Below are 14,963 nucleotides of genomic sequence, written 5' to 3' on the forward strand. Positions count from 1 at the left end.
ATCCAAAGAAAAGGAATCCCAAATTTGTCTGAAAAACCTAGAGTTGGTAGTTCATCTCCTAATGTTGCGCTCCATCCAAATATGCGCAATGGTAGCCACAAAAGCCAACAAGCCAATTCTATCACAATTCAAGTTACCCCTAAAATATTGGATGATCCACTTCCACTCTCTCTGAAAAGGCAAAATCTTTCTTCCAAGCCAGCATTTGATGAGGATTCCAGACCAAATACTAGCCGAAAAGGAGTATTCGAAGAACAAATGATCAATAGTTACTAAGCCATTCCAACCGAGGCAGCAACCTGGAGAGACACTTAGATGCCAGTGAATGAGGAAAGAATGAGTTGGGAGACAATTTGTAAGAGTACACCAAACACAAAAGCCATGTCTTGGAATGTGTCCTTTGAACCAAACAACCTTGAACCAACTAGTACAAGGACCTCTGAATCTTATGAGATTCCAAGCTGATTTGGAGCTGAAAATACCTGAAGTCGATGGAGTCCAAGAAATCAAGTCTCCAGATCTCGATGCCCTTCTGATTAGAGGGAGAGAATTCCAAATAAATGCAAGTTGAGGGGAGGGAGGAGGGGCCCAAGATCCGGATGAGATGATGTCTGCAACTGAGGAAAGTCTATGGAGACCAGCCCTATAAATATCTCTTGAGCTCACTAGGGGAAGGAGGATGCCCACGGGATGCCAATGATTAATCCAAAGTCTGGTGCAGATTGCATCAACAATTTTGGTAGTAACAACCCCTATGGCTAAGTTTCTACATTTGAGGATGTTTTGCCAAACCCAAGAAGCATCCGGAGAGCTGAAAACGGTCCAAATTGGATCTCTTTGAAGGAGCCTTGAATAAATCCAATCGAGCCCGATATTGTTGTGCTTGGTAGTAATTTTACAGATGAGTTTAATAATCCCAACCATGTTGACTTCTTTGATTCTTTTTAACCTAAGCACCCCTTCTTTCTTAGGCAGGCAAACTAAAGACGAGCTGATAGAGCGAAGGAATCTAGATGATTCAATACATATCCAAAGATAGCCACATGAGAGCTTCAATAGCCTTGATGATGGAATGGGGAAGACTGAAAGTGCCAGACCAATAGATGTAAGAGCATTGCATGACTGAACGGATCAGCTCAAGGCGGTCGGGATAGGAGAGAAGTTTTCCTTTCCAAAGCTGGAGCTTTTTGCGAAGAAACTCGAGAATTGGGGAGTAGTAAGCCAAGAGCTTGGCAAGGATAAGGGGAAGACCCAAGTATTTCACAGGGAACTGCCCTAGAGGGAACTCACATTTCTCTTGTAAAAGGAGCTTATTTTGCTCAGCAATACCAACCACAAACATAAGGGGTTTTTTGTGGGTTAATCTTGACACCCAACATACTTTCAAAAAGAGATAGAGAGCCCATAGTAGTCTCAATTGAGCTCAAGTCAGCTTTGGAGAATATCATGAGATCATTGATAAAGGCAAGGTGAGTGATCTTGAGATGCTTACATTTGGATATCGGGGTACTAAGCCGCTGATCAGTTTTGCATTGCATCTCTCTTGAAATTACTTCCAAAGCAAGGGTAAAAATGAAAGAGGACAAGGGGCAGCCTTGCGTGATTCCAATTGTGGAAGAGAAGAACCCAATCGGGCTACTATTGACCGACACTGAGAAATAAGGAGTAGAGATACAATGCTAAACCCAATTAACAAATATTGAAGGGAACCCCATCATATTCATGACTTTGAGAATAAAATCCCATTTAAGAGAGTCGAAAGCTTTATGCAAGTCAATCTTCACAAGGGCAGCAAAGGGTGATTCTTTCGATCAAATCCACAAACAAACTCATTATAGAGAAGAATGTTGTCTGAGATGTTTCTACCGATAATAAAAGTTGATTGGTTGGAGCTGACAAGAGAATCAATGGTGAATGATTCTATTAGCAAGCACCTTGGCAAGAAACTTGTGGAGCAAGACGCATAATGTAATGGATCTAAAATCAAACATGGTGGAGGCCCCTTCTTTTTCAAGGATTAGATAGAGGAAAGTCTGATTGATTCTTTTCACTTGAGAAAGGTTGAAAAAGAAGCTTTGAACAGCTTTGACAAGATCATCTTTGATAATGTTCCAGCAAGTTTGATAATGTTCCAGCAAGAGGAGAGGAATCCCATATTAAACCCATCTGGACTCTGAACTTTATTTTCCTTGGGAGAACAGACAGCATCCACAATCTCTTCCTCTAATGGAATCTTTTGAAGAGCATCTACATAGGAGTCAATAAATTTGTTAAAAAGCCCATTAGGGATGGAAAGCAACAGGAGTTAGGGACTGGGGCCGAAATTACTGCTTGAAGAACCTGACTACCTTGAATTTAATGCCTTCAATTGAGGTAACGAAACTACCATCGAGGGAGCTGAGCTGCATAATAGCATTGGCATTGTGCCAAGGTTTTAAGGATTTGTGGAAGTATGCCGTGTTGGAATCTCCACGGTTCAACCATTTCTCACGGGCTTTTTGACTAAGGAAACTTTCTTCTTGGGCAATGAGGGAGGCGAGGAGAAAAGCTAAAACTTGGCAATAAGAGTCTTAGACAACATGAAATGAAAACCAAACAAGCCTGCTGGTCCTGATATCTGTATTCCTAAACCACCTTCAGTATAATCACAGCACAAAAAAGTGTTCCCGGAAAAAAAGTGATCTAACCAACCAATTCATTTCATTTCAATGTGAAAGCCACCTTTTGCATAGAGGAATAATACCAAAATGGGAAAAGGCATAACAGTAATCGGACGAGTATAAATTCCCATTGAAAAATTAGATGTAAACTAAAACAACTAAATACCAAAGGACCAGTTGTCCGACTCTGACGCAAGAGAACCTCGGGGGTGATTAGAATAATGGAGTTCTACTTATTATTTGTTATTCTTTTCAAAAGGCCTGGGTCATGTTGACAGTGCTCAACAGATTGGGCCCGTTTGTGGGCCTATATAGCCGTGAAACCTGGAAGGTTTTGAGATCCAATCATTTGGATGGAGATTTCATTAACTAGTAGAATAGTTTTCCACCTAGTCCATTCCTTGGACTGTTGCAACGAGTTCAGGGCTGGCAGTGCAGTGACAAGGAGGTCTAACAGTGTAAATTCTATATGCTAAGCTATTAACATGATGTAGAGCAACATTTTATCAGCACTAGCATTGGTTAAAATTTCATTCGTCCATAAGGCCAGATGGTTAAAGCCGACTACATTTTCCAGGATTTTGGACCAATCTTCACCTAGGAATTTCTTAACCACAAGAAAAAAGCCCAAGGATAAAATGCCATCTTATGTCCACCAGTGACTACAGACCCCACTAGATATATACGCGATAAAAATCACATGAAGTCAGGGCCAAAAAATATAATATTACCTCCATCTATCAGGCCAATGCTTCAAAAGATTACCATTCCTGTACCAATAACTAAAGAGGGTATAATGTTACTAAAAGGCCCATCCTCCCCGATAAACCAAAACGATAGAGATCGAAGCTTTATCTTAAATGACCTGAGTCGTGATATTTGATGTCGATAGCGTTCCCGAAATCCTTCCTCGTGGTTGAACCTCCATCTTACTTCGACGCTCCTGCGAGAACATTAGGAAAAATGCTCAACAAAAGGCAGGCAAGAAGTCTTTATGCAGTCTCTGGTCCATGCGAAAGAGATACATACACAAATGCCATTACTGTCAACCCCTCTGATATCAAAGATATCTGCCATACATTGAGAAGCTGGCATGATGACTATCGGGAGCAAATATTTCTTGTGGCAAGAGATCCATCAAGTCTCGCATTGGTATCAGAGACAACGCTCGGCGGGGGTGTGATATGTGGCAAAGCTGGGGAAGCTTTAGTCCCACATCGCCTGTCGAGGATAGCACTCTGTGCTTATATGTGGTTGCCACCCTTCCCCTGGTAGACGCGTTTTCCAGGTGCGCTGGTGAGATGTTCAGGCTTCATACCAGAGTGACTGGCTTTGGTAGGATTTGCATCCTCATTCTTTTTTAAAGGGAGATGGATGAAGAACTTCTGGTTCTGCCAGAGGGGATGATCACACTTGGTGAGGAAGTCTGCATGATTCTTAGCACCACAGCGGAGGAACAATTGTGCTTTAACATCTGCAATAGGAGTGATTAGTAGCAAATTAGGAACAGTTGTCCAAGGGATGAAATGCTTCTTGTGGCTGAGACCATGTATACTCCATCGGAGGTGGGGTAACTGACAAAGGATGTCAAAACCAATAAGGGCATCACGACCGGGAAGAGAGGATCCGAGGACTGTATGACATAAGGTAAGAGAGGGAAATATTTGGAAACGGATAGGGTGTTTGGAGATGAGGTTGACCGAAAAGGTTTGACCATCGGCTGCAGTGAAGAACTGCTTGTGAGGTTTCCAACAATCAGGAGGAAGGATATGGGGAGCTAATATGGTTGTGGAACAACCTGTATCAAAGTAGCCAATAACTTTGATAGGACGGTCCCATGTGGTAGGAGATATGGAGAGGCTAGCTTGAGGAAGTGGGGTCTTGGTGATGGCAAAAGCTGGTGACTTAGGAGGGTTAGGAGAAGACAAAGGAGGCAAAGGAGAGGCTATCGGGTAGATGGGGTCAAATCCATCGGACTCGGAGTCGGGTGAGGAAGAGGTATCCAAGTCTTCTTCTTCCCAATTTTCAAGGACAAACAGTAAGTCCGGGGAGAAGTCATCATCTACAGAGTAGAGGGATTCAACATCTGCATCTGGATCATCAGTGATGGAAAAGGGGGCAAGCATATGCATCAATTTGGCTTGCTTAGCTTTGTCAGGGCAATTACGAGCAAAGTGGCCGATTTTCCCACACGCATAGCATTTGGTAGAGGTCTTCTGCCAAAATTTCTTTCGTTTGAAGAACTAATAGGGCTTCTGCTGAGACCTATGCTGATGCTTACGTTTGAACCGATGAGATCTGTGATTTCCATCTTTCCTGGGGATCTTTTCTGGACGGGAACTGATCTTGGAGAAGTGGGACTTTTTCTTGGATGGACAAGAACAGTCTTTGTCTTTGCACTTGAGCTTAAGATGAGATGTGTCACAAGCATCGGTGAGCCTTTGAGTGGTCTTTTCCCATTGCTTGAAGAACACTTGCTGATCACACAACTTCTGCAGAGCACTAAGGATCTCTTGATAGAGACGACCGATAGGAGCTTGATCAATTTGGAGGCCAAAATGGTGCAAGGATTTTATGGCCTCTTTTCCCAAAGGTTCGGGGAAAGAATTGAGGAATACTTGCTTCATATTTGGGTCATCCAATCCTCCAAGGATGCAAAATCGGTCCAACATCCGTGTATAGTGCTTAGCAAGATCATTCTTCTGGAAAGAGCAACACTTCATCTGGAAGTACTCTTCTCGGGCCTTGAGTCTGTTGTTCTCAATGGGTCCAATCATCTCATTGTACAATTGTGCGATGAAGACATCAATAGGAATCTGAGTCCACTGGAGTTGCCGATAACCACCAAGGGCCATGAACCATTCTCTGAGGGTTCCATGGGTACGGGCTAAGAACTTGGTAATAACAGTACCGTCTGTGGCTCCAGCAACTAACATTTCTGCAGTAAGCCAAGCATGAAACTCCGAAATTCGCTCAGGCCATTTATGAAAAGGAAGACCATCAAAGGTGAAAAGCTGCTTAGGGTCCTGATTGGCAAAAGGACTAGGATTAGGTGCCTGAGGGGGGATATGAGGAGCTGCAGGAGCGGCTCTGGGATGGTGCTGCTGTGATGCAGTATCAACTTCACTGTCGCTGCTATAGACAATGGGTTCAGTTGGAGCCTGAGAGGCATCTGGCGCCGGGGGATGGGTTTGGTAGGTAGGTAGAGGACTCTAAGAAGTAGAAGAGTCGGTGTCCGAGAAGGAGGTAACAGAGGTAACTTTGGCTATGGACAATACAGGTATGGTCTTAGGTGGAGTCAGGGTTAACTGAGTGAGGAAAGTACTGAGGGTGTTAGTATTTTCTGGGAGAGGAATAACAGGACAAGCTGAATCAGGGATTTCCGATTTTGATCTGGGAGGAACCCAAGGAACAAAACTAGGGGGTCCTGTATGGTGGTCAGGTAAAGGTTGGAAAGTAGGTTGAACCATGGGTTTTTGCAGGGAAATAGGAGTGGGTTGAAAAACAGGTTGGGAAGAGACAGGGTAAGATGTATGGGATCGCTTCGGTTTTGGGGATCTGGCTTTGAGAGAAGCTAGATGTCTCTGTTGGTCCTGTAACTCCTTGAACATAGCAGTGGGAAAGCTATGTGGAGCTGAATACTCATGGTAAATCGGGGTTGTGAATGATTCAGGGAAGAGAGTAGGGCTGGATGGAAATGGTTGAGTCTGGGCCATCCTGAGTTGTTCTTCCAACAGTTTCTTTTCCTTTTCTCGGCCAGAGATGAGAAAGGAGGCATATGAGGAATCTTTCACCGTCATAGCTATAGTCATTAGCTCTTGGTGGAGAGATTCAATCCGTGTTTTGAGGTAACGGATGTCGGATTCATTCTGCCGGAGTGCAAGAGTATGGTGCTCTTGGTAGGAAAGAAGCTTGTTCAGATACTGGTTCTGGACCAAAGCATTTTCTGCCTGCCAGTTAAGCTGTGCTTCAACTGTGGAATTGGCAGCCATCTGTCCCATGTTGTCAAGGACATTTGGGGGAGTGACTTTCCATTTGTGGCGGCAACGATCAGCATCTTCATAGTCAGCAGTGGGAGGGAAATTCCTGCTGATCCCTTCTGAACTAGAAGCCATAAAACAAGGAATGGGCTGCTGGATCTGAGTCTGCCACAACATCAATGGGGGATCCGTTGGAGGGGAAGGCGGAGCCGGAGGTAACTCTGGTTTGCAGTAGGGCGTGACCGGTGGAGGAGATTGAGCTGGTGGCGGAGAACAGCAACCCAAAGAACAGGGTTTGTGATTGCCATAGTCCACTATAAACTGGTGTCTGCCACGATCTTCTCCAAGTGGTCCACCATTCACTATGTTAACTGTTCCCATCTCATGACAGATAATAGGTCCGGTGCATGACAGATTTCCAGTCACTCGCTGTGATGATTGTTAAACCATCTGTCTGGAATAGAAATTTTGTTAGAAAGACAATAATAATATAACAACAAGTTGACAGAGCTGGAAATATAAACTAAAATAAAATAATGAGCTAACTGAATTAAAAAATAAAAATAAAAACTAAACAGTTACGAATTATCAAGTAAAGCTGCATACTAAATTCAAGAGTTTGTTCAAACACAATTAGAGATCATCACCAGGAAACACAACCTTTTTAGTTTAAATCCCAACAAGAACAAAAGGATGAAACAAAACCGAGGGAAGAGTAACATAAATTACATCAAGCCTGATAATAAATCACCACATGAGAACCTAAACCAAATCTTACGTGGCACAAATAAAAATAGTTTTCAGCCACTGAATGCTGAAATACCAAAGACCATGGAAAAATGTGCATACAAACTATAACTGCTGGAAGAGAAGGTATCTTTCAACCTGATATGTGATGTAAAATATTAATAAGATTGTCGAGAGCACTGGTAAAACATCTAAAACAGCACAAAATTATACAGGTGAAGATTTCTTTTTAAGTATTTCATGTTCTTACAGAAGAAGCCCTTTGAGTGATGGCACCCCGTCTGTTGATAAGCTCAAGAGGCCTTTCCAGCAGTCGTAAGTGCTGCTACAAAGAAATTAATGAATAAATAAACAAACAAGTAACAACACCATTAACTCAAACAAGCAATAAGAAAACCCAAATAAGTGCACAATACAAATAGATGTCCCCCTTCACACAGTAGTTATAACCACCATTGTTCCAGTAGAAAGCTACAAGTAATGATTAGGATAACCATGATGGTGCCCACTTTAACTAATGAAAGTTGCTTGCCATGTTAAACGAGTTCAAGTACAGGTGCTTCTCGAGTAGTCAAATCCATATGCACCCCACACTGTAGAATATTGGAATGTGTGTCCAATAATGGTATGGGCACAGGGACTACGCTAAAAGAGTGGATGTTAATGTGAGAAAAAATGGTTTATTCTTCTAGTTCTCAGCCATGTCCAAGTGTCTGACTTTTAGGTTCTTATCAGAACACATATCCCATATACATACCCATGTTTTGTTGTGTTAAGGTACTCCTGGCATCAAGGTTTAAAGTATTGGTAGCAGATATCGTATCGAAAGGATGACTTAAAGAAGTATCGTATCCTATCCGAGATATGTATCGTATGCTACATATACGCATGGAAATGGTCAAGATACACATGAAAATACACTTTTAGAACAAAAAAAAAAAACAATATAAATAAGCAATACATAACATGTAACATGCATAAATACTAAAATTGAGAACAAAGTATAACAAGAGAAGTGCATTAAATTGAACTTGTTATAAAAAATGAGGTCTCTTACATGTTCTAATAGTCTATTGCCATGAAGAGCGTCATTTTTCTGTGAAAATTCGTAGAATTGAGTACAAATCCTTGCAAATGACCAAGTTTGATGCATCAACTAACTTAGTTTTACATAAATCTATTGCTCACAAAAGAAGATTAAAACCATGATTTAAACACAAAGATCAAGTTTTTGTGAAACCTACATTTTTTTGTGAAATCTCCTTCAATCTCTGATCTTAGCTTGTTGAATGGTGCAAGTAGTCAATTGGGTCTTTAATGGCCATATCTTTTTTTTTGGTAAAGTTTAATGGCCATATCAACATGTATCGGTTGGTATCGACCATATCGGTCTGTATCGAGCCTTATACGTCGATACATGCGTCAGGATCGATACTATCATAGAAACTTGTAACTTACGTATTGTACGTATTGTATTGGCCCATATCGGTCGATACAATTCGATACCAATCAAGACTTAGTATTTTTTTTATAAAAAAAAGATGTATCGGTATGTATTGTATCAGTGACCGATACAGTGCAGGCTGATACTTTAAACCATGCCGGACATACACTAAGTGCCCAAGTACGCGTGATTGTTGTTTGCATGCAATCAATTGTGCTAGCTCAACTACAATACTTCACCAGTATCAAGTATCCCATCAAGGTCATTAACTTACTGTCACAGGATAAAATAGCAAGGACTGCAGGTAAGATAGTTTCAAGAACCAGCTCACGGGTTCACAATCTTAGGAAACCGACCAATTCCATAAGTCCCAACAGTTAAGCAAAATTTTAAAATGAAAGGCGATCGGATCTACCATGCTTGTTTTAAGATTCAAACACTATATGTGAAATACTCAAACTCTGGCCCTCCAAATAACAATAAAAAAATTAGCATTTATGTCACAAACATGAAGCTGATTAGACAGTCTAACTTGGAAGGAAATTAGAGTATGATATTACAAAAATTGAGGGTATAGATCATACAGTAAATCCTAAGGTTTTATCTTGGCCCATGACACTACCAGATTTAATATGCTCAGCACAGATCAAGTCTAAAATAAAATAACAGATCACATAACTCAATCATATGACGAAGCAAAAAAAGGCGTACCCAGTGCAAAAGGCTCCCGCCACTACGCGGTCTGGGGAAGGTCTTAATGTACGTAGCCTTACCCCTGCTTTTGCAAAGAGGCTGTTTCCAGACTCGAACCCGTGACCACTTGGTCACAATGGAGCAACCTTTATGTTGCACCAAGGCCCGCCCTCTAATCATATGACAAAGCAAGAAGATTAAAATGTCATCTCACATGATCTACTATGACAAAAAAGATCAATTTCATAATGTAATAACAGATCATAAAACCTAATTGTAAAACACAAGAGAAAAATAATCACTGATCTCTTATGAGTGAAATTTGCAATAGCAACCGAAATAAATGAAAAGAACACATGACCTAACTCCATTGAACTAAACAATGAATCACTAAGGGTAAGAGACAAGCAAGACCGTGATACAGAAGCAATCCTCAAAAACTGCCTTTGCTCCATAAAAAGAAGCATACATAAAGATGCTTCTTGGAAGCATGGTTGGAGAAGTCGCAACTTTCGGTCAAAACCGACCGAAATATTTTGGTTGCGACCTATACTAGCATGAAATGTAGTGCAAACCTGCATGTATACATAATTTTGATCGAAACATTCAAGTTTCGGTCAAAATTTTGGGTGATCTCGGTTGTACTGTTTCGTTTTGTCAAAACAGTACAACCATGCATTAAAAAGTTCTAAAGTGGATTGAATCCTACAATGCTTCGATCGACTTTAGACCTCATTTCGGAAGTTTTGTGTGAAACCTAATCTGAAGGCTAAAAAAATTCAAATCTGAGTGGATTATGGCCATTCCTCTTCCACTTCTTTGTGGAACAAGCTGTTCTAACCCTGTGCAAGACATCAACAACAAAGATTTGGTGGGGATTAGAAGCACATTGGTTGAAGATTCAAACTTTGAGGTTAATGTAGTCCTAGATGGGTAGGAGACCAACAAGAAGCCAATAACCAGGATCTACTATGAACTGGTAAACTAGGGTAGGCTAAATTGGGAATTTTGGCCAAATTAGGGTTAGGGTTTGATTGAGTCTAGGGTTTGAAGTTAGGGTTGAGGTATTAAATTTACCAATTCATTGCCAAAAAGTGATTCAGTTTTATGGTAAAACCAGAAGAATAATGGGAAATAAAACATATGGGGAAACCAAGAGAACCATGGGAAGTAAAACATATGGGAAATCAAGAGAACAATGGGAACCCAAATATATTAGGGTAGGGATGGGGTAATAAATCAAAAGTACTCCTCAAATTTCTCATCTTTAAAAAGAGCATTTCCTTCTATATTGCTGCAGTTCCAATCCTTTCCTCAATAATCATGTCACTACGAGCTTTCCTTGGTTAATTAAGAAGGCCTTGGGGATGTAGAGGATTAGGAGAAGAAAATTGGGGATGGCAATAATTTTAAACTTAATTGTAATTGCAAACAGTTATTGGCAGCAGCTTGTTTATGGAGGAACTTGAATCAAAATTGAATCTTTGACTGAAACTAGAAAGTAGAACTTGAAGAGAACCATCCGGGCTTCACACCGCAAGGTGTAGATTGGATCAAACACCAATCCCACCAGCCTTGATCAAACACAAGACAAATCTTCAATGGAAAACAGCAGCAAAAAACTTTTTCATTATCAAAATTCATGTTCCATACTTGCCCCCACTTACAACCATAAAAGACTAAAAACTCCTACACTAAAATAAAAGGCCTAACCCAATCCTTAACCTATTTGGTAACCTAAACTGGCTAGGAAAGTGAAATAACAAAGGAAATAGACTCAAAACATGGGTGGACTTATAGAGTCCTAATCCAGCCCAACTTAAAAACCTAAAAGAAAACTACTAAAATCACTTAAATTGAACCATTGATTGAACCGGTTCAATTTATGAACAAAAACACCAACATTAAACCAAGTATGGAACTAAAACAAATAATCCCACATGCAACCTAATTACCCATATTTTAGGCTCATAAAAGTGGCCTATTACATAGAAAACCCATGGGATCAAAGGTCCAATATGTATGTAACCTAACCCTAGACTTATTACCATCAAAATAATCCTCTTTTGGTGATGTATCTACATCAGAGGTAATACCCGTTTCCCTTAAACTTATTTTTTGCAAAAAAACAAGGTAAATTTTTTAAGCCCGCCCGGACCTCTTTCTGGTATTGGCATAGAGTAGGAGACAAGGAGGGGCAGGGAACGTTTGTCCATTTGCATCATTGGGCTTTCATGTGAATTGTGAACTTTTTATTTGTGAAGTTAGTATTAGTGACTATACACTTGCATCTTTGATGTAATATTCTGAAATTTAATAATATAAGTAATTTTTCTCCACCTGTCACTTTCAATTGAACATTTTAATTGTTATATTTATATTTGGTATGTTAAAAGTACTAAATCATGCGATTGCACCTACGATCAACACAATAAAGATGAACAAATTGAATAACAGAAGCTGACCACTGAACCGTTCTTCTCTGCCTGACCCCTTCTTTCAATGTTCGACCACCTTGGGATAGTGCCGCCTCCACTCAGGGTCATAGTTGTTAAGGCGCCTAGGCGAACCAAGGCGGTTGGGGGTGTTAAAAAATAAGGCGACACCAACCAGGCGACAAGGCATCGTCTAGACGACAAAGGTGACACCATAATTCAACGTAAGGGTAACGCGTCTGGACGCCTAGGCGACGCCTTGACAACTAGGTTCAGGGTACCCTCTCCACCATCCCCTGATCCTAGACCTTGGTCTCCACTTTTCTCTACCCCCCAATCCCTCCTCCCGCGATGGTTTCTCCCTCCACTTTGTCCCTCCCACCATTATCAGTGGCTCAAAAACAGCCCACTACGAAGCAGATCTCCTTCTTCATGAAGTAAAGAAATGGGACAACTGCCTAGTGGGGCACTTTATGGAAACCCGTCCTCCCTTCCCTCTTGTAAAAGCTTCTCTTTCGTAGCATTGGAAAACAAAGGGTAGTTTTGAAACTTACCAGCTCGACAATGGATTCTTTATCTTTAAGTTTGCTGAAGACGAAGACAAAAACCGTATTTTGTAAGGTGGTCCATGGAATGTTGGAAGAAAACCCCTCTTTCTCCGGCAATGGAATCGCTATCTTCAACTGCATTGTCTCGATTTCAGTACTCTTCCTTTATGGATTTCACTTCCTGGTCTCCCCTTGCATTTCTGGTGTGAGGAGGGTCTTAGTGTGGTTGGCTCGATTCTGGGAAAGTCTCTCTACTCTAATGGTAGAACAAAGCTGTAGGATCGTCTCGCCTTGGCCAGAATCTGCGTGGAAGTTCAAACAGATACTCCCCTGCCTGCATCCATTCTCGTGGTTGATGACGAGGGTTCTCATTCAACCAAATTGTTCACTATTACTGGAACCCCCCCCTCAGTGTTTATCTCGTGGGGTATTTGGACACTCGACTGAAAAATGCCCGATTTCACATATCCCTTCCATCGTTGCTTCCCTAACCCTTTCCTTCCATGCGACAAACCCTCTAACCCCTACAAACATCTCCTTGGCCCCCTCCTCTTCTCATCCTCAGCCTCAAACTGTTGAACCCCAAACCAACATCATTTCCTTGTATCCTCCCCTTGACCCCTCTTCCCCTTCGCGTGGTCGCCGTCACAATTGTTTGCGCAAAAAATCCCATTGTCTTGCATCCGCCTCCTCCTCCCCTTTCGGCCATAAGAAATCCTATGTTTGCCCGTTCGTCCTCCGATCAGGAACCAACCGTCAAAATAATTTCTTGGCTTTGGGAACAACCTCTGACCAGTCTGACCTGACCCCTCCTACTGCTGGCAATTCTCCTCTCCTTCAAGAAACTCTTCTTCCCCCTCTATCCCTGTCGCTTCCACCTTTGTTCTTCGTCCAGTTTCTATTCCCAGCTTTCCTGTCGCCTCTCCCTTTTCTGTTGTGCGAAACCCAGTTCCTTCTCCAAGCAATCTCCCTCGTGTTTCGTGTCTCCCTGCTCCCCCTTCCTTCTTTTTCCTCTTCTCTTGGTGGCCCAGCAGTGTGGACCCATCCTTCCATTTAAAAAATCGCAACCATCATGGCCCTATCGCAAGACCATCAAACCCTAGTTGGAGCAGTTCTTCCTATGGGGCCATACCCATTGGACCTCTCCCCATCCGACCTGAATAACCTTTCTTCTCCACCCGCCTCGAATTCCCCTGTTTTGACAGAAACTCAATGCCCTCCACTCCTTCGATTGCCAGCTCTCGTCACCCCCTAGCCCCCGCCCGGCGAGCTTTGCCCCCTCCCCCCTCAAGACTTACCTTCGCCTTAGATCAAAATCTATCCTTCATAGGCTTAGCCATGTGAGTGTTGCAAACCCCTCATCTTCATCTCGAATTGTGGCCTTATTTGGAACGTGACAGGGTTACACTCCCCCTCAAAACAGTTGGAAGTTCGCACCCTGCTCAGGTCTCTCCATACCTCTCTTTGCTGCCTTTTGGAGACTAGAATCAAAGAGCGCCTAATGCCTCTCGAATTGTATATGCCATTTCTCCCTCTTGGTCTTCTATTTTTAACTACTCGCACCATCCAAATGGTCATCTTTGGTGCCTTCGGGACCCAACCTCCATTAAACTCCAGCACCTTGTCTCCTCCCCTCAACTTCTCCACTTCAAAATCTCGGATCCAAATGGTAACCACCCTTTCCTTTTTACAGCCAACTATGCCTTTAATATTGCAAATGATAGGCTCTTTCTTTGGAAGGATCTTAGAAGAATTGCTATCCAAGTGGGTTCTCACCCTTGGGCTATGAGTGGTGATTTCAATGTTATTAGATATGGTCATGAAAATAAAGGAGGGGACCAGCCTCTGGATTCTTCAATGGAGATTTTCAATGATTGCTTGGATGATATTGGTATGAATGATTTGAGATGGACGGGTCAAGTTAATGAATCCTGGCTCAGTACATTTCCTTCTTCTAATGCCTCTTTTGGCAACCAAGGTATCTTTGACCCAGACCCGGTCATGATGTGCACACACTTAACAAACAAACAGAAGCGATATCTCAAGCAAATGGGGAGTTTACTCTACCCAAAGAAGCAAATCATCAAGCAAATACACCCCCAGCAAGCAAAATGAACATCAGTTCCCTAAAGATAGCTAAGTCAAACACACCTTCTACACCTTAGCTTCATTCCATAATGTTGAGATGTGTTACCCGATATTATAAGGGTATTTTGGGTTTTTTATTTATGCTTTATTTATGTACTTTTGAACAAAGGTAGGATTGTAATTTGGACTGTGACACTGTTCACGTGAACAGTATCGTGAATAGTATCATGAACAGTGTTTCCCTTGTAATTTCTTTTATTATTATTATTATAAATAGAGAGCTTGACTGATCTCATTGATCATTCAAGCCATTCACGAAATTCCTGTTTTGTTAACACAACTAATAATACTCATATAATGTAACACTT

At 41.7% G+C, this 14,963-nt stretch overlaps 1 pseudogene; it reads right to left on the minus strand.

Moving 5' to 3' along the window:
• Positions 1-7,022: 7,022 nt before the first annotated feature.
• The window catches only part of LOC122647313, a 91,162-nt pseudogene continuing 83,221 nt past the window's right edge, over positions 7,023-14,963 (minus strand).

The sequence above is a fragment of the Telopea speciosissima genome, unplaced genomic scaffold (assembly GCF_018873765.1).
Source record: "Telopea speciosissima isolate NSW1024214 ecotype Mountain lineage unplaced genomic scaffold, Tspe_v1 Tspe_v1.0021, whole genome shotgun sequence".
In the NCBI taxonomy this organism is placed as follows: domain Eukaryota; kingdom Viridiplantae; phylum Streptophyta; class Magnoliopsida; order Proteales; family Proteaceae; genus Telopea; species Telopea speciosissima.